This window comes from Hyaena hyaena, unplaced genomic scaffold (assembly GCF_003009895.1).
Source record: "Hyaena hyaena isolate Hyena2069 unplaced genomic scaffold, ASM300989v1 scaffold_299, whole genome shotgun sequence".
NCBI lineage: Eukaryota > Metazoa > Chordata > Mammalia > Carnivora > Hyaenidae > Hyaena > Hyaena hyaena.
The window spans coordinates 1,026,897-1,046,678 of NW_024080930.1; the positions used below are offsets into that span (position 1 = coordinate 1,026,897).

The 19,782-nt window shown below is 38.3% G+C and overlaps 1 protein-coding gene and 1 pseudogene across 1 annotated transcript in view; one reads left to right on the top strand and one right to left on the bottom strand.

The window, feature by feature from the left end:
• JMY (junction mediating and regulatory protein, p53 cofactor) overlaps positions 1–19,782 on the bottom strand; it is a 97,428-nt gene that overhangs the window by 59,736 nt on the left and 17,910 nt on the right. The gene's annotated exons all lie outside the window — the stretch shown is intronic.
• On the top strand, positions 9,629–11,487 carry LOC120242019 (annotated as a pseudogene).

Below are 19,782 nucleotides of genomic sequence, written 5' to 3' on the forward strand. Positions count from 1 at the left end.
TCAATAAATAGTGGAGCACAGTCTGAAGTTCCAGGGCTGAGTGCCTGGCGGTGCTCTATTGAGGAAACAAAATGAATACCCAGGAGCAGGCAGTAGGTTTTCAGGGCTCGTGTGCCACTCCTAAAGAAGCAGTTCCCCTGGTTGGAAAGCATTTGGTAGAGGCCATACGGCCTCACCACAGGCAAAGGTCCCAAGCAGACCCTGGAGAGTAGCCATGTTTGCTGGTATTGGGACAAAGACAAGAGAGTACAGTAAGAACTGGTGCTGTGTTGCAATTTGCCAAAATCTCTGAACCTCTGCCACTGCACAATCACACGAATGTTTTTTGGGGGCAAGCCAGCACGAAGTCTTTGCTAGCCCCCCCCCCCCCCCCCCCCCCGAGAGACAGCGCCAGTCCAAGCAGCAAGGGTCTCAAATACTGAGGTTTTGAAACACAATCTGATCTGATAAAACACTGGAAGGAGAAGCCATCTACCTAGCAGGTGGAAGGCTAGGGCATGTACAGGGTAGGGGCGGAGAGTGGGCAAAGACCTGAGAAAAGAGGAGTGGTGCTTGATTGCAGGTGGGTAAGAACCTGAAGTTCCTAAACCAGAGACTAGGGAGGTGGAAGCCATTTCCACCTCTCCACCTAGGCACTTGTATACCACACAGATTCACCCCAGTAAGCTAAGCAGTGCCACCTAGTGGAGAACAGAGCCATTACACCAAGCCCGGACCAACTGTGCCCTCCAACTGTGCTCTCCAAGCACATCCCCTAGAGGAACAACATAAGTAAGTCCCTTCACCTGCTTAGTGTACAGACAAGAGAGTGCTTCACAGTTTAAGTACTAGGGGAAATGGATATAACTTCATTCAGGTTTCATTTTGTTTGTTGGTTCATGTATTAGTTCGAGGTTTTTTTTCTGTTTTTGTTGTGGATTTTTTTTTTTTGCCTTCCTTTATTTTTTTTCTTTAAATAAAAATTTCAATTTAAAAAAATTTTATTAAATTAAAAAATTAAAAATTTTAATTTTTTCAAAAGTTTGTTTTTTTAATGTTTATTCTTGACAGAGAGAGAGAGAGAGAGAGAGAGATGAGTGGGGGGGGGTGCAGAGATAAGAGAGAGGGAGACAATGCCAAGCAGGCTCCAGACTCTGAGCTGTCAGCACAGAGCCCGAAGTGGGGCTTGAACTCAGACCGTGAGAGCATGACCTAAGCTGAAGTCAGAAGCTTAACTGAGTCACCCAGGCACACCTATTTAAAAACATTTTTTATTCTATTTTGTTTCATTTTTAAAATTTTCAAAGGGAAAATTTATATTTTGCTAATTTTTAATGTTTACGTTTTTAAGTTTTATTCTATTCTGTTTTATTTCACTTTGTTCTACTACATAGTTTTTAATTTTTTTCCAAAGACAATTTTTAATTTTTTCTTTTTGACAATTTTCTATTTTGTTTTATTTCATTTTTAAATTTTAAACTTTTTTCTTTCTTCTCTCCCTTTTTACTGTATTCCATCCAGCTTCTTTCAACAAGTAGACCAAAGCACATCTAGAATTTAGCTTCCTTTATATGATTTTCTGGGGTTTTTAAAAAATATTTTAAATGTTTATTTATATTTGAGAGAGAGCATGTGAGTGCACACAAGCAGGGCAGGGAGAAAGAGACACCGGAACAGAATGTGAAGCATGGTCCAGGCTCTGAGCTGTCAGAGCAAAGCCTGACACAGGGCTCGAACTCACGAGCCGTGAGATCATGGCCTGTGCTAAAGTTGGATGCTTAACCAACTAAGCCACCCAGGCACCCGTGTTTTCATTTTTATGTGTCATATTATTTTTTTTTCTTCCTTCAAAATAACAAAATGAAGGAATTCACTCCAAAAGAAAGAAGACATGACAGCAAGGGGCTTAATCACAGATAAGCTGATCTCTGAACTAGAATTTAAAACCACAATACTAAGAATACTAGCTGGGGTTGAAAAAAGCATAGAATCCCTTTCTGTAGAGATAAAAGAAGTAAAATCTAATCAGGATGAAATTAAAAATGCTATAACCAAGATGCGATCTTGAATGGATGCCACAACGGCATAAATGGACAAAGCAGAGAAGCCAATCAGCGATATTAAGGTCAAATTATGGAGAATAATGAAGCCCAAAATAGGGAAAGAAATGCAAAAAAAAAAAAAAAATACACTACAAGACTTAGAGACTTATTAAAAAGGAATAACATCCAAATCATAGGAGTCCTAGAAGATGAAGAAAGAGAAAAGGAGGCCAAAGGTTTATGTGAGCAAATTATACTCGAAAATTTTCCTAATCTGAGGAAGGACACAGATATCAAAACCCAAGAAGCACAGAGAACTCCCATTAAGATTCAACAAAAACCAATGATCAATAAGGCATATCATAGTCAAATTCATGAAATACACAGACAAGGAAAAAGTTATGAAGGCAGCAAGGGAAAAAAAGTCCTTAACCTTTAAGAAAAGACAGATCAGGTTTTTAAATTTTTTTTTTTTATGTTTTATTTATTTTTAGGAGAGAGAGAGAGACAGCGTGAGCAGGGGAGGGTCAGAGAGAGGGAGTCACAGGCTGAAACAGGCTCCAGGCTCTGAGCTGACAGAAAAAAAAAAGAAGCGGGGCTCGAACCCACGAACAGCGAGATCATGACCTAAGCGAAAGTCGGACGCTTAACCGACTAAGCCACCCAGGCGCCCCAAGACAGATCAGGTTTGTAGCAGACCTATCCACAGAAACTTGGTAGGCCAGGAAAGAGTGGCAGGGTGTCTTCAAAGTACTGAACTGAAAAAACATGCAGCCAAGAATTCTTAATCCAGCAAGACTGTCATTCAAAACAGAGAGATAAAAATGTTTCCTAGAAAAACAATTCTAAAAGAGTTCATGACCACTAAAGCAGCCCTAAAAGAAATTTTAAGGGGGACCCTCTGAGTGGAGAAGACAAAAATCAAAAAGACAAAAAGCAACAAAGAATAGAAAAGACCAGAGTGCATCATCAGAAACACCAACTCAACAGGCAACAAAATGGCACTAAATTCTTATCTTTCAGTACTCACCCTAAATGGACCAAGTAAATGCTCCAATGAAAAGACATAGGGTATCAAAATGCACTAAGAAAACAAGACCCATTTATATGCTGCTTACAAGAGACTCATTTTCAATCTAAAGACACCTGTAGATTAAAAGTAAGTGGATAGAGAAACAGTTATCATGCTAAAGGTTGTCAAAAGGCTGGTATAGCCATATTTACATCAGATAAACTAGATTTTAAAACAAGACAGTAACAAGAGATTAAGAAGGACATTATATCATAATCAAGGGACCTATCCACCAAGAAGATCTAACAATTGTAAACATGTATGCCCCCAATGCAGAACACCCAAATATATAAATCAATTAATCACAAACATATAGAAACTCTTTGAAAATAATACCGTAATAATAGGGGACTTCAACACTCCAGTTACCAGCAATGGACAGATCATCTAAGCAAAAATCAACAAGGATACAATAGCTTTGAAAGACATACTGGACCATATATGGACTTAACAGATATATTCAGAACATTTCATTCTAAAGCAGGAAAGCACATTGTTTGAGTGCACATGGAATAGTCTCCAGAAGAGATCACATACTAGGACATAAATTAGCCTTCAACAAGCACAAAAATATTTTGCTTATTTTCAGACCAGAACGCCATGAAGCATGAAATCAACTACCAGGAAAAATTTGGAAAACCACAAATACTTGGGTATTAAAGAACATCCTACTGAAGAAGGATTAGGCTAACCAAGAAATTAAAGCGCAAATTAAAAACTGCATGGAAACCAATGAAAAAGAAAACACGACAGCCCAAAACCTCTTGGATGCAGCAAAGGTGGGCATTAGGAGGGAAATACATAGCAATCCAGGCATTCCTAAAGAAGGAAGAAAGGTCTCAAATACACAACCTAACCTTACACCTAAAAACTGGAAAAGGAATGGCAAATAAAGCCAAAAAGCCAGGAGAAAGGGGGAAATAATTAAAGACAAAATCAGAAACCAACGATATCAGAAACAAATAACAAAACAAAATAGTAGAACAGATCTATGAAACCAGGAGCTAGTTCTTTGAAATTAACAAAACTGATAAACCCCTACCCAGTTTGACCAAACAGAAAAAGTAAAGGACCCAAATAAATATCACGAATGAAGAGGAGAGATAATACTGCAGAAATACAAATGATAATAAGAGATTGTGAGCAATTGTATGTCAACAAATTGGGTAATATGGAAGAAATGGACAAATTTCTAGAAACATATAAACTACCAAAACTAAAACAGGAAGAAATAGAAAATTTGAACAGACCCAGAACCAGTAAAGAAACTGAATCAGTAAATCTCCAAACATGAGTCCACAGCCAGATGGCTTTCCAGGGAAATTCTACCAAAAATTTAAAGAGAAATTAACACCTATTCTTTTGAAGCTGTTCCAAAAAATAGAAATGGAAAGAAAGCTTCCAAACTCATTCTATAAGACCAGCATTACCTTGATTCCAGAAGCAAAGACCCCACTAAAAAGGGAAACTACAGACCAACTTTCTTGATGAACATGGATGCAAACATTCTCAACAAGATACTAGCAAACCAGATCCAACAATATACTTTTTAAAAAATTTTTTTAATGTTTATTTATCCTTGAGAGAGTGAGAGAGACAGAGAATGAGCAGGGAAGGAGCAGAGCGAGAGAGGAACACAGAACCTGAAACAGGCTCCAGGCTCTGAGCTGTCAGCACAGAGCCCGACGCGGGGCTCGAACCCACGAACCATGAGATCATGACCTGAGCCGAAGTCGGACGCTTAACCAACTGAGCCACGCAGGCATCACCCCCCTCCCCCCAACAATATATTAAAAGAATCATTCACCATGATCAAGTGGGATCTTTCCTTGCATGCAGGGCTGGCTCATTATCTACAAATCAATGTGATTTATTAAAACAAATGATAAGAACCATATGATGCTCTCAATAGTTAGAGTGCTGGCATTTGACAAAATACAGCAAGATTTTTTATTTTTTTAATGTTTTATTTATTTTTGAGAGAGAGATAGAGACAGCATGAGCAGGGGAGGGTCAGAGAGAGGGAGACACAGAATCCAAAGACAGCCTCAAGGCTCTGAGCTAGCTGCCAGCACAGACTCTGACGCAGGGCTTGAACCCACGAACCGTGAGATCATGATCTGAGCCGAAGTCAGACACATAACCAACTAAGCCACTCAGGCACCACCCAGCAAGCTTTCTTGACAAAAACTGTCAAGAAAGTAGAAATAGGAGGATCATACCTCAAGATCATAAAAGCTATATACAAAAGACCCACCGCTAATATCACCCTCAATGGAGAAAAACAGAACTTTACTCCTAAGGTCAGGAACATGACAGGGATTATTATTGCCACTATTATTCTACATAGTGTTTGGAAGTCCTAGCCTCGGCAATCAAACACAAAGAACTAAAAGGTATCTACATCAGCAAAGGGAAGTCAAACTTTCACTGTTCGCAGAGAACATGATACTCTATGTGGAAAACCCAACAGTCCACCAAAAACCTGGTAGAACTGATACAAGAGCCAGCAAAGTCACAGGATATAAAATCAATGCACAGAAATTGGTTGCATTTCTAAACAACAATAATGAAGCAGGAAAAAGAGAAATCAAGGAATTGATCCCATTTACAACTGCAGAGCCTCAGGCGACAGTCTCCTAGACTACTCACTCCACAAAGACTGACTACTGTGCAGAATAAGTTAGATCACACTGGTAACTGCAGAAGAGAATCCTAAGAATTCAATTTCCAGGAACAGCAAAGGCCCTGTCCCATTCTCCATCATGCTTCCTTTGCCCTTCCTCTTTTTCACTCCCTTTTATTTGTCTTGGCCTTCTTGGCATCACTTAACTCAGCACAGTAACTAAAGTTACTACAAGGACTAAAATTTGGCTTTGGAGGCATCTGGCTGACTTGTTGGAGTGTGTGACCCTCGGTCTCACAGTCTTGGTTTTGAGCACCATGTTAAGTGTAGAGATTACTTAAAAGGAAAGAAGGAGGGAAGGAAGGAAGGAAGGAAGGAAGGAAGGAAGGAAGGAAGGAAGGAAGGAAGGAACCCAAAACACACAAACTTTAATTTTTTAAATGTTTATTTAGAGATACACAGACAGAGCATGAATGGGAGAGAAGCAGAAAGAGAGGGAGACAAAGAACCCAAAGCAGGCTCTAGGCTCTGTGCTATCAGCACAGAACCCGACAGGGGGCTTGAACTTGGGAATGGGGAGATCATGACCTAAGCTGAAGTCGGGCCTTTAACCAACTGAGCCATCCAGGCACCCCTACACCTTTTTTGTTTTACCTCCCTGAGCTCTACCAAATTCTCAGGGAAAATTGGCCAAAAACCTTGTGTTTCTGGCAGAGAATGAGTAATGTGGCTGTTCTGCAATATGCTTGGGGATCATTCCATCTTAACAAGGCCTGCCCTCATGAAAAACTGTTTTACCATAGCCTAACAAAATACTAGGGTTTCACCAGACCCAAAATGACCCAGTGAAGAGAAATGCTCAACTCCTGCCTGACCTAAGGAGTGGGGGTAGAGAGGTGGAATACTGTGGAGCTCTAGTGAAAGTTAATAGCCCCAGGGTACAGACACAAGATTAAAAAGTAATCATGAGTCTGTGATTAGCACTTCCCCTAATTCCTTATCATTACATCAGCAGAGCTCCTGCATAAAAGGAGAATCAAACCAAAAAATTTTTAAACCTTAGATTTTATTTAAGAACTAAGGAAGGAGAACGTTAGTACTTAGAGCACCTGGCCAAGTGTTGGGGCACCTGGGTGGCTCAGTCAGTTAAGTGTCTGACTGAGGCTCAGGTCATGATCACACAGTTAATGAGTTCACAGCTCAGAGTCTGGAGCCTCCTTCAGATTCTGTGTCTCCACCTCTCTCTGCCACTCCCATGCTTATGCTCTATCTCTCAAAAATAAACAAAAAAACATTAAAAAAACGTAAGAATGAAAAGACCCGCTACAGACTGGGAGAAAACACCTGGGGAATACAATTCTGATGGGGCACCTAGCTGGCTCAGTAGGCTGAGCATCTGACTTCAGCTTAGTTCATCATCTAGCAGTTTATGAGCTTGGGCCCGGCATCTGCCTCTGTGCAGACAGCTCAACGGCTGGAGCCTGCTTTGTCTCCCTCTCTCTCTGCTCCTGCCCCACTCGTGCTCTGTCTCTCAAAAAAGAATACATTTCTGATAAAAGGCTATTAAGCAAGATATACAAAAACTTCCCAAACTCAACATTAAGAAAGCAACCCAATTTAAAAATGAGCAAAAGATCTGAAGACATCTCAGGGCACCTGGTGGCTCAGTTGTTGAAGTGTCTGACTCGGTTTTGGCTCAGGTCATGATCTCACAGTTTGTGGGTTCAAACCCCATGTTGGGCTCTGTGCTGACACTGTGGAGCTTGCTTGGGATTCCCTGTCTCCCTCTATCTCTCTCTGCCCCTTCCCTACTCACACTGTCTCTTTCTCACACAAAATAAATAAACTAAAGAACTTCCAAATTTTACCAAAAAATCTTTAAAAAAAAAGATCTAAAGACATCTTATCGAATAAGACATACAGATATCTATCAAGCATGCATGAGATGTTCAATATCATACTAACATTTGGGATCTACAACCTAAAACAGATGCTACTACACACTTGACAATACCAGATGCTGGCAAGGAGGTGGAACAATCAGAATTCCCACTCATTGCTGGTGGTAATATATTCTTACCATGTTTTTAGGCATGTGCACATTAAGAATTATTAGATCTTCTTAGAGAATTAACCCTTTCATTATTCTCTTTATCCTTGATAACTTTCCTTGCTCTAAAGTCTCCTTTGTCTCAAAAGCTACTTCAAATTAATATAGCTACTCTAGCTTTCCTTTGATAAGTGTTAGCATGGTGTTTTTCTTATAAAACTAAGTACACTCTCACCATAAAAACCAGCCATCTTGTTCCTTGATATTTACCCAAATGAGGTTAACACCTAAATCCAAACAAAACCTGTTATAGGAGCTTTATTCATAAACGGAAACTTGGAAGAGAGGTCTTCCAATAAGTAAGTGGGTAAACAAGCTGCGATTCATCCATACAATGGAATATTCATTTAGTAATTTTTAAAAAATGGGCTGTCAAATCACAAAGACAGGGAGGAATTTTAGATGCATATTGGTAAGTGAAAAGAAGCCATTATGAAAAGGCTACATATTGTATGATTCTAATTACATGGCATTCCAGAAAAAGCAAAACATGGAGATAGTAAAAAATAACAATAATATTAATCACTAGTTGCCTGGGGTTGGAGATGTGGCACAGCCCAGTGTATAAGGGAGATATGGAATTTTTAGAGCAGCGAAACTGTTCTGTATAGTATTGTAGTGGTTGATAGACATCCTGCATTTGTCAGAATTGCACAACACAAAGAATGAACCCTAATGTAAACTATGCACTTAATAGAGGAGATTGTTCGCAGGAGGAGAATGAGAATTCTCCGTATTTTCTGCACACATAAAACTGATATAGAACGAAGTCTATTAATTTTTACCTGATGATACAAACCTTTTTTTTTTTTTTTTTTTTAAGACAGAGAGCCAAAATCAAGTCGGGTTCTCAACCAACCAAGCCACGAAGATACCCCTAAAGACAATTTTCTAATTCATCGTATTGTGTGCTTATTTTTAAACCAAAACAAAAAAAAAGATTAAAAATAAATTCATAACCAATTAACACTGATCTTTGTCTCTGCTAAGTCCTATTATTTTGTTTTATTTTTTTTTTTTAATTTTTTTTTTTATGATTTCTAGGAGAGAGAGAAAGACAGTGTGAGCAGGGGAGGGTCAGAGAGAGAGGGAGTCACAGACTGAAACATAAGTCCTATTATTTTATAAGGTGATCAGATCAATGTCTTCTGCTTTGTTAAGTGGTTTTTGTTTTTTTGGTTTTGTGGGTTTTAATAGAAGTCAAATAGAACAAAGAGTCAACTCAAATATCAGTGACTTTAAACTGGTAACATATGGGGGCGCCTGGGTGGCTGAATTTTGGAAGCATCCAATTTTGGGTCAGGTAATGATCTTGTGGTTCATGAATTTAAGCCCCGCGTGGGGCTTTGTGCTGACAGCTTCAGAGCCTGGAGCCTGCTTCGGATTCTGTATCTCTCTCTCCCTCTCTGCCCCTCCCTGCCTCAAAAATTAAACTGATAATATATAAATGATTTACAGATGTGGAAAAAACCCAGGCCAAGTGGGATCTTGCTTTATGCTGAAAGCAGAGATACCATTAAAAGGTTTTGTTTTATTTTTCCTCTAAAGGCCTCTTTGGTTACAAGAAAACATCAGGGAATACTTTCCCAAGTGAAAGAATCTTAAATCTGTGCTCTGAATGATGAAAAGACATAATGTAGGCAAAGTGGAAACGGAAGACTGGGTGAAAAAGATAATGAGGCATGTCCATGGAGACCATAAAATATGGTTAACTGGAGAACGGAATAGGGGGACAAAACCCAACTGGCCTTAAGTTATACAACAGTGATGAGAAAATACTGGAAGGGTCACCAGTGTGCATGCGGAAAGATCAGATCACAGGCTCCTGGGGTGAGTCCATGAAAGTTGGTGGAAGCTTAGATTTTTGGGTAGAGAAAAATAAGGATTCAAGAAATGCTTTGGAGAGAAAATCAACAGTACTTGATGTTAAGACTAGATTTTAGGATAGAAAGACTTAAGGATGACTTCTAGGCTTTTGACACTAATTGAGACAAAGAACAAAGGAAGAAAGACAAGTTTTTAGAGGCAATGATTAATGGATTCAGAGACACTATGTCCAAATTGTTTTTTTTTTTTTAATTAAAAATTGTTTTATTTATTTTTGAGAGAGAGAGAGAGAGATCGTGTGAACAGGGGAGGGTCAGGGGGAGAGACGGAGATACAGAATCCGAAACAGGCTCCAGGCTCTGAGCTGGCTTTCAGCACAGAGCCCGACACAGGGCTCGAACCCATGAACTGCTATATTACGACCTGAGCCAAAGTCGGACGCTTAACTGACTGAACCACCCAGGCGCCCCTCCAAATTGTTTTTTAGATACATAGAAGACGAGAGGTCATATAGGGGATGTACAACATCCAAGACAAACTATCTTTAAGAAGTCTAAAATCTAGGGGTGCCTGGGTGGCTCAGTTGGTTGGGCATCCAACTTTGGCTCAGGTCATGATGTCAGTTTGTGGGTTGAGGCCCCCCCATTGGGATCTGTGCTGAGAGCTCAGAGCCTGGAGCCTGCTACAGATTCTGTGTCTCTCTTCCCATACCCTGCTGATGCTCTGTCTCTGTAAAATACTGATTGTTAAGACAGTAAAATTTTAGAGAAAAGATGGATTAGAGTAGGCTAGAGCAGTTGGGAAAAGGGTTCTAAAGCTAGGATTTGAACTGTGTCTTCAAAGATGGGAAGTGCCAGGTAGGTGAAGAAGAACAAGCCAGATTTGAGAAGTATCGTGAATAAAAGCACCTCGGATGCGAATTCCAGGTAGGAGGAATAGGGTAGCACATTCCCCTAAGACTATCTAGAAGGTACACACTAGGGAAAAGAGCATCACACTGAGTCTGTAAATGCAGCACATTCTAATGAGCAGTGAAACCATCTACAGAAATGGAATAAAGAATGATGTATGTGACCAATCTGCCCTTTTTAATTTTTACTTGGCAGAGTTCAACTTAGCTAAATCACCGCATTTAATTGATGGTCATTTAGTACCTTGGTATTCAAAATATGGTCTGTGACTAGTACTATCATGTGCGAACTTTTTAGAAATACAGACCCCAGGGGCTGCTCCAGACTCCACAGAATTAGAATCTGCATTTTAAGTTTGCTACGTGTCAAGCATGCACATCAAAGTTTGAGAAACTCTGTTCCTGTTAACACCTTAATATATCCATATTAACACCACGAGGCAGAAAGAGTGAGCAACAGGGCCAGCTGAAGGTAAAAGCGCTTTAACTTCACAGAGCAAGCTAAAGGTGAACGCCAGAGGAATTAGATCTCAAATAAGAGTATTCTAGTAACTCAAGCTTTCCACAAGTGGGCCTTTTTAATGTCATGATTTTCTTCAAAAAGATCTTCCTTGTGAGAAAAATGAACTTTTGTCCAGTTAGCCTCTTGAATTACCAGAAAAAATTTCCAGCTCAACCAAGATAAAATTAATTTTTCCACACTCAGAAACATCCTGGGCCTATTTGCTCCACCAAAATTACAAATGGAATGCAAGACAGGGCAGCAGGTTCAGCCTCTTCCATTTCTTCTGAGCTCAGACCTTTCACTGGCTATTATGAAGGGTAATGATGATAACTACTGGATTTGAAGATATTAATGACCCATCACAAAGTGGACTAATCAGAGAATCACACTTGATGGTGGAATATAAACTCAATTAACTATCATCTTTTGTGCTGTTCATGAAAATAGAGGGGCTGCATCTTGCTTATAGTCATCTTTTTACAATAATTTCATGCACACGTTAAAAGTACTGAGATACATGAAAAAATAAATAGCATGAGGTGAAAAGTCTCTGTAGTTATACAGACTATGGCAGATAATTTTTTTTAAGTTGTTTTTTGTTGTTGTTGTTTTTGTTGTTTTGCTGAGCTGTCAGCACAGAGCCTGACACAGAGCTCAAAACCACGAACGCAGTATTATGACCTGAGCCAAAGTTGGACACTCAACAGACTGATCCACCCAGATGCCCCGTAAGATTTCTTTAATCAAAAATTTTCCCTCTCGTTTACTATTAGTTCAATTAGCACCACAGGCATACCTCTTATTGTGCTTCCCTTTACTGTACTTCAGATATTTTTGTTCTTAACAAATTCAAGGTTTGTGGCCCTCCTTTATCATGCAAGTCTATCAGTGCCATTTTTACAGCAGCTTATGCTTACCTCGTGTTTGTCACATTTTAGTAATTTTCACATTATTTCAAGCTTTTTCATTAGTATTATCTTTGTTAGGAGTGATCAGCACTCTCGGATGTTGCTACTATAATAGTTTTTGGGGCACCATGAACCATGCCCACACAAGATGGTAAACTTAACTGATAAATGTTATATGTTCTGAGTGTTCTACCAACTGGCCAATCCCCCAACTTTCTGCATCTCCTCAGTCCCCTCCCTATCCGCTGAGACATATCAATACAGAAATTAGCCTAATTAATGACCCTACAATGGCTTCAAAATGTTCATGTGAAAGTAAGGGTCACACATCTCTCACTTTAAGTCAAAGGCAAGAAGTGGCGCCTGGGTGGCTCAGTCGGTTAAGTGCCCCACTTTGGCTCAGGTCATGCTCTCAAGTTCATGAGTTCGAGCCCCATGTCGGGCTCTGTGCTGACAGCTCAGAGCCTGGGGCCTGCTTCGGATTCTGTATCTCCCGTTCTCTCTGACCCTCCCCTGCTTGCTCTCTCTCTCTCTCAGAAATAAATTTTTAAAAAATTTTAAAATATAAAATAAATCAAATGCAAGAAATCATTAAGCTCAGTCAAAAAGACATGTTGAATGCCAAGTTAGTCAACTTGTGAATTTACGTAAAGAAAGACTACAGAAAGGTAATTAAAAGTACTATTCCAGTGAAAACACAAATGAAAAGCAAAATGGCCTTATTGATATACAGAAAAGTTTTGGTAGCCAGAGCAAATAAAACCAGCCATAACATTCCCTTAAGCCAAAGCCTAAATACAGACCAAAGCCCAAACTCTATTCAATTCTGTGAAGGCTGAGGGAGGTAGAAGCTGCAGAAGAGAAGTCTGAAGCTAGCAGAGGATGATTTTCAAGAGTTTTAGGGAGAGAAGCAGTCTCCATCATAATATATAAGTACAAGGTGAAGGAGAAAGTACAGATACAGAAACTATAGTGAGTTGTCCAGAAAATGCAGCTAAATAAAGTAATTCATGAAGGTGGCTACATTAAACAACAGATTTCCTATGCAGACTAAACAGTCTTAGATGGTTACATTGGAAGAGGATGCCTTCTGGGACTTTCACAGCTAGAAAAGAGAACTTAGCACCTGGCTTCAAAGTTTCAAAGGATAGACAGATTTATTCTCTTAAGGTTAATGCCGCTAATTGAAGCAGATGCTCACTTACCATTCCCAAAATCCTAGGGCCTCTTAGGAATTATGGTAAATCTACTCTGTGCAAATTCCAAAGCATGGCCTGAATGACAGCACATCTATTTACAATACAGTCACTGAATATTTTAACCTCACTGTTTAAAATATCTTCTGTTCAGAAAAAAACTATTCCTTTCAAAATACAGCACATGAACAATGCACCTGTCACCTATGAGTTATCTTGGAGATGAACAGGGAGATTAATGTAGTTTTCATGCCTGCTAACACTACATCCATTCTGCAGCCCATGAATTAAGGAGTAATTCCGACTTTCAAGTCTTATTCTTTAAGAATTACATTTCATATGATTATAGTGGCCACAGTTAGTGATTCCTCTATGAATCTGGGCAAAGTCAAGTGAAAACCTCTGGAAAGGATTCACTATTCTAGACACCATTAAGAACATTCACGATTCATGTAAAGAGAGCAAAATATCAACATTCGCAGGGGTCTGGAAGAAGTTGATTCTAAACTCATGAATAATTGAGAGGTTCAAGACTTTAATGGAGGAAATAACTGCAGATGTGATGGAAATTATAAGAGAACTAGAATTAGAAGTGCAGCCTAAAGATGTGATTGAATTGCTGCAATTTCATGATAACACTTTAACAGATGAGGAGTTGCATCTTATGGATCAGTAAATAAAGTGGTTCCTTAAGGAAGATGCTCTGATGATTGCTGAAATGACAACATAAGATTTAGTATATTACTTACATTTAGATGATGAAATAGGAGCAGTGTTTGAGAGAAGTAACTCCAATTATACAAGAAGTTCTAACATGGGTAAAATGCTATCAATCAGTATCACAAATTACAGAGAAATTGTTCACAAAAGGAAGTCAACTGATGCAGAATACTTTCCTTGTTGTCTCATTTTAAGAAAGAGCCACAGTCACTCCAACCTTTAGCAACCACCACCCTGAACAATGATCACCAATACTAAGGCAAGACCCATGGTGCTGGGTGGCTCAGACCGTTAAGCATCTGACTCTTGATTTCAGCTCAGGTCATGATCTCATGGTTCTTGAGTTTCAGCCCCACATTGGGTTCAGTACTCATACTCCACCAGAAGCCTACTAGAACTGATCCAAGAATTCAGCCAAGTTGCAGGGTACAAAATCAACATACAGAAATCGGTTGCATTTTTATACACCAACAACGAAGCAACAGAAAGAGAAACCAAGAAACGGATCCCATTCACAATTGCACAAAAAACCATAAAATACCTCGGAATAAACCTAGCCAAGGATACAAGAGATCTGTATGATGAAAACTACAGAAACCTTATGAAGGAAATTGAAGAAGACACAAAGAAATGGAAAAACATTCCATGTTCATGGATGGGTTCAGTACTCATAGTGTGGAGCCTGCTTGAGATTCTGTCTCTCCTTCTCCTTTTCTCTCTGACCCAACTGGGCACACTCATGTGCTCTCTCCTCCTCAAAATAAACTTAAAAATATGTATATTAAAGCAAGACCCTCTATCAGCAAAAAGATTACAACTCACTTCTGAAAGCTCAGAAAATGATTATCATTTTTCACCAATAAACTATTTTTAAATTAAGGTTCATACATCGTTTTGTTTTTGTTTTAGATGTAATGCTATTGCACACTCAACAGACTACAGTAGAGTGAAACAATGTTTATATGCACTGGAAAACCAAAATATTCATTTAACTTGTTTTATTGTGGTGGTCTAGAACCAAAACCACAGTATCTCTAAGGTACTCCCATGTTTAAATAAAATTCAGCCAAAACTCCCATTTCTCATGGCTCAGTTCTCTACTGAGGCATTTTTCGGGGGGTGGGGAAAAAGAAGAAAAGCACGTTTAGCTATCAGAAGTTAATCACAGAAAGACCATTATTCAGATAAGTTCTGAGTGACAAAATCAGCCTGGTTTTTTCTCTAACACTGGCCAGGATCTTATCTCCAGTATGTAAGCCATTCTATAAAAGGTAGAAGTTTAAAGACAATGGCCACTGAATTTGAGATTTTCAAATTAACTCCATTCTAAGGAGATACTTGTTTTTATTATTATCTAGCTTTTTATTCCTACAACCAAACAACAAAATGACCATAAAGATACTCTGGTTCTGGGGCACTTGGGAGGCTCAATCAGTTAAGCATCCCACTCCTGATTTCAGCTCAGGTCATGATCTCAGTTAGTGAGTTTGAGTCCCACATCAGGGCTTGTGCTACAGCCTACTTGGGATTCTCTCTCTCCCTCTCGACTGCTCATGCTCTCTCTCTCTCTCAAATAACAAACAAACAAACAAACAAACAAACAAAAAAGACAGTCTGGTTCTTTGACAGAAATCTTCCTGGCAACTTAGGGCCACCTGGGTGACTCAACTGGTTAAGCGTCCGACTTTGGTTCAGGTCACAATCTTGTGGTCCTAGCTCAGCATTGGGCTTTGTGCTGACAGCTCAGAGCCTGCTTCAGATTTTGTGTCTCCCTCTCTCTCTGCCCCACCCCCTGTTCGTGTTCTCTCTCTTTCAAATAATAAACATTAAAAAAATAATAAAAATAAAAACTGGCAATTTAAGGGGCATCTGGCTGGCTCAGTCAGTAGAGCATACAACTCTTGACCTCAGGAGAGTGAGTCAGATCCCCATATTAGATGTAGAGATTACAAAAAAATAAATAAAACTTAAAAAATATAAGGGGCGCTCAGTGGCTCAGGTGTACGATTCTTGGTTTTAGATAGGTTCATGATCTCACAGTTGGTCAGTCTGTGGGATCAAGCAGCGTGGAACCTGCCTAGGATTCTCTCTCTCTCTCTCTCTCTCTCTCAAAATAAATAAGCTTAAAAAATTTTTTTAAATAAAGTCAGAGTAAATAATTCTGGGGGGCACCTGGATGGCTCAGTTGGTGGAGTGTGTAACTCTTGATCTCGGGGTTGTAAGCACAGGCTCCACAATGTAGAGATTACTTCAAAAAATATGCCTTGAAACAATAAAAATAAATAAATTAGGGATGCCTGTGTGGTTCAGTCAGTTAAGCATCCAACTCTTGATTTCAGCTCGGGTCATGATCTAATGGTTTGTGACTTTGAGACCTGCATCAGGCTCCATTCTGACAGCAGGGGGCCTGCTTGGCGGGCTACTTGTTCTCTGCCCCTCCCCCACTCTCTCTTCTCAAAATAATAAACTTTTAAAAATATTAAAAAATAAAAAACTGGCAATTTAAGAATCCATTTTAGAATAATCTGAAAAATTGCAATAGAAAAACGCATTCAATAAGCTTAGTTATAATTTATATGCAGAAACTAATGGCCCTGTTATAGTAAAAAGAGTTAGCAAGCTAGTATTAACAAAACAGCAATAAAAACACAAAAATAGTAATAAACTCAAATATCTTAAGAACCATGTATGTAAAATGTACAAAGTTACCAGAAGATGATGTAAACTTAAAACTAATAATAAAAATATCAATTCTTACTAAATTAACCTGTAAATTTCATATGGTAATAAAGTAGCTTGACTTTTTTATGACCTACGAAAAGGACAATTTTAAGTTCACAGGTAAAATAAGAGGACAAAACAGCCACACCAAAAAATTATGAAGAGTAACTGTGGAGAGGGGCAATGGCCTCACCAGGTATTTGATAAAAGCATCAAGTACAATCAAATATTAAAGAATTCAGATATATGAAAGTTTACTGTACAATAAATATGGTCATTTAATAAACTGTGATAGCTCATTTATCAGGAAATAAAATAAGCTGAATACATTTCTTACTCCCAAAATAAGCTGAATACATTTCTTACTCCCTACACCAAAATAAATCCCAGCTAGATCAAGAACGTTAATGCAAATAATAAAACTATAAAACTAGGAGAAGACAAGTATGGTTTTGTTTGTTTGTTCTTGCTTTAAATAATCTCACATCATGAGGGACTTTTAAAGCATGATTCAAAATCCAGAAACTATCAAAACAGACTAATAAATTTTGCTGAAAAAATTTTAACCTGGCTACAAAGGCATACAAGATAAAATCAAGAGGCAAATTAGAAAAGTCAAAATACTTGCAAAGCACAATTTCCACAAACAATACAAATATAGATAAAGAATGTAATGGATTCACAGAAATGACCCCTGAACAAAGACCAGAAATCTTTTGAAAATATGCTCTTGGGGTGCCTGGGTGGCTCAGTAGGTTAAGCATTTGACTCTATTTTTGGCTCAGGTCATGATTTCAAGGTTCATGAGTCTGAGCCCCACAACAGGCTCTGTGCTGGTGGTGGCGCTCAGCCTACTTGGGGATTCTGTCTTCCTCTCCCTCTTGCCTCTCCCATTTGCGTGTGTGCGCTCTCATAAATACCTATTTAAAAAATATGTTCTTTTAAAAAAATGAAAATAGTTTTCTATTGAAAAGGATGTAGAAACAAAAGGTAAACTCCTTTTGTTTGAGAGGGAGTAAACTGGTATACCTCTACAGAAAACAATTTTAACCAAAATGCATTCTCTTTGACCCAGAAATTCCCCTCACAGAAACAGATCTCACAGATATGCTAACACATGTGGGAAAAGATAAGCTATTTTAAGAGCAACAGCAAAAGATCAGGGGAAAAAAACAACTATGCATCAAAAAAATACATTCAACAGAATATTATTTAGCCATAAAAAGAAAATGTAGCCTGTTAAGAGAAAAAAACGCAAGATATATAGCACAGTATATACTGTATACTACCATGTGAGTTGTTAAAAAGGTAGGATGTATGTCTTATGTGTCTCTGTATATATGACTAAATCTGAAAGACACATAAGAAATGTATGAGTGATTGTCTCTGAGAATGGGAACCACACACAAGAAAATGGAGGTGACTGGGGAGTAGATTTACATTTACACTTCTTTCAGTCATGATCTATCAAATAAATACATATACATTTTTAAAGGGTTTTTTGTTTTGTTTCGTTTTTTTTAGAGAATGAATGAGCATGGGCAGAGTAGGGCAGAGAAAGAGGGAGACAGAATTCCAAGGCAGGCTCTTCACTGACAGTGTGTGGTAAGTGGGGCTGGAACCCATGAACTGTGAGATCATGACCTGAGCCAAAATCAAGAGCCAAACACAAGTGACTGAGCCACCCAGGCACTCCTATACTTATTTTTTTTTTAAGGAAGGGTTTATACTCTATTTCTCCTCCACATCCCCAACTCTAAGGTATTCTGGCTTATACATCAAAAATAGGAAAATTAAATTTCCTCTTTTGCCACAATATCCAAAGCTACATACATAACTTTTCTAAAGGATGAGGCATGAGAAATATGAAAATGATGCATGTTTCTCTTCCTGTACCCATCCACCTACTATTCAAAAGTAGCTATGTCACGTACTGAATCATCTATTTTAAGCTACAATTAAAGAGTAGAATTATGAAAGTAAAAGCAGATCAATTTCTAATCATAGAACTCAAGTCCCAAAAAACCAGTTCTAACTGGTGGCAAAGGTGCTCACCTCCACCGTGGCTTACCACCTCAAGGCTGAGGCATATTAGAAATATAACAACTAGATTAAGGAAGGATAAGAAAACTAAGGGAAACAGTAAATGTGTGACAGCAACAAAAGAATGGATTAAATGAATTTTTACAATGAATTGGAAACTACCCTTTTATAGTAAAGGCAGTTAATTCCCTCCTTGCCAGAAAATGTATGTTCACAACCTGTATCTTTTATTCCGCTTGAAAATAGATGACTTTCTTTGAGTAATGATTTTCTACCAAGTTTTAGGAAAGCTAAACTATTAACAGAATGAGGAAACAAAACTATAGAACACCTCTCAATAATAAAGTTCCTGGAGTCATTTACCAGTGATCAAATACCACCATTCAACAGTAAGACAATCCTCAGACTCTAGGCTTCTCTGAGCTCTTCTTACAGAGACACTAAAGTAAACGTAATATACCAAACAGATACTATTTTCTGCCAACACAAAAATGTTAAGTCACTATATGGTTATTTAAATCGCAATACCACTCTACGGAGATACGTGCAATTGACAAGACAAAAACCAGTTATTACATCCAAATGTTAATATATTTACATATTATTTGCAACATGCTTTTTATCTTGAAACAGAAAAGTACTTTACAAGGCTATTATGCAGCAACTAAACTTAATACTCTTGCAGAGAAGCCCAAGGCATCTCACCTAACACTGCTAATTTATTAATCTGTTCTCTTTGCTATAAAGTTTCATGTTTTTCCATTAGATTACCTTAAAACCAATTATAGCTCCAATTAGCAATCTATTTTAATCTAAATATCTGAAAATACTCAAAGTATATGCATTTTAGAACTTCAAAAGATGCAATTTACTAAGCATTATTAGACTTTTGCTAAACCATTTTCTATAACCTATGATAAAAGAATTTAACTGATCAAGCAATATAATCAATGTCCTATTATAACTATTTTTTTATTTTGATAACCAAAACTCACAAAACTCTGGAAACAAACTGAATTGCAGACATTCGCTGGTTATAAACTGAGAAATGTGCAAAATGCTATAAATAATAATAAAAAAAAAAGAGTACCCAAGAAATTGGATAGACAGTTGGATTATTCAG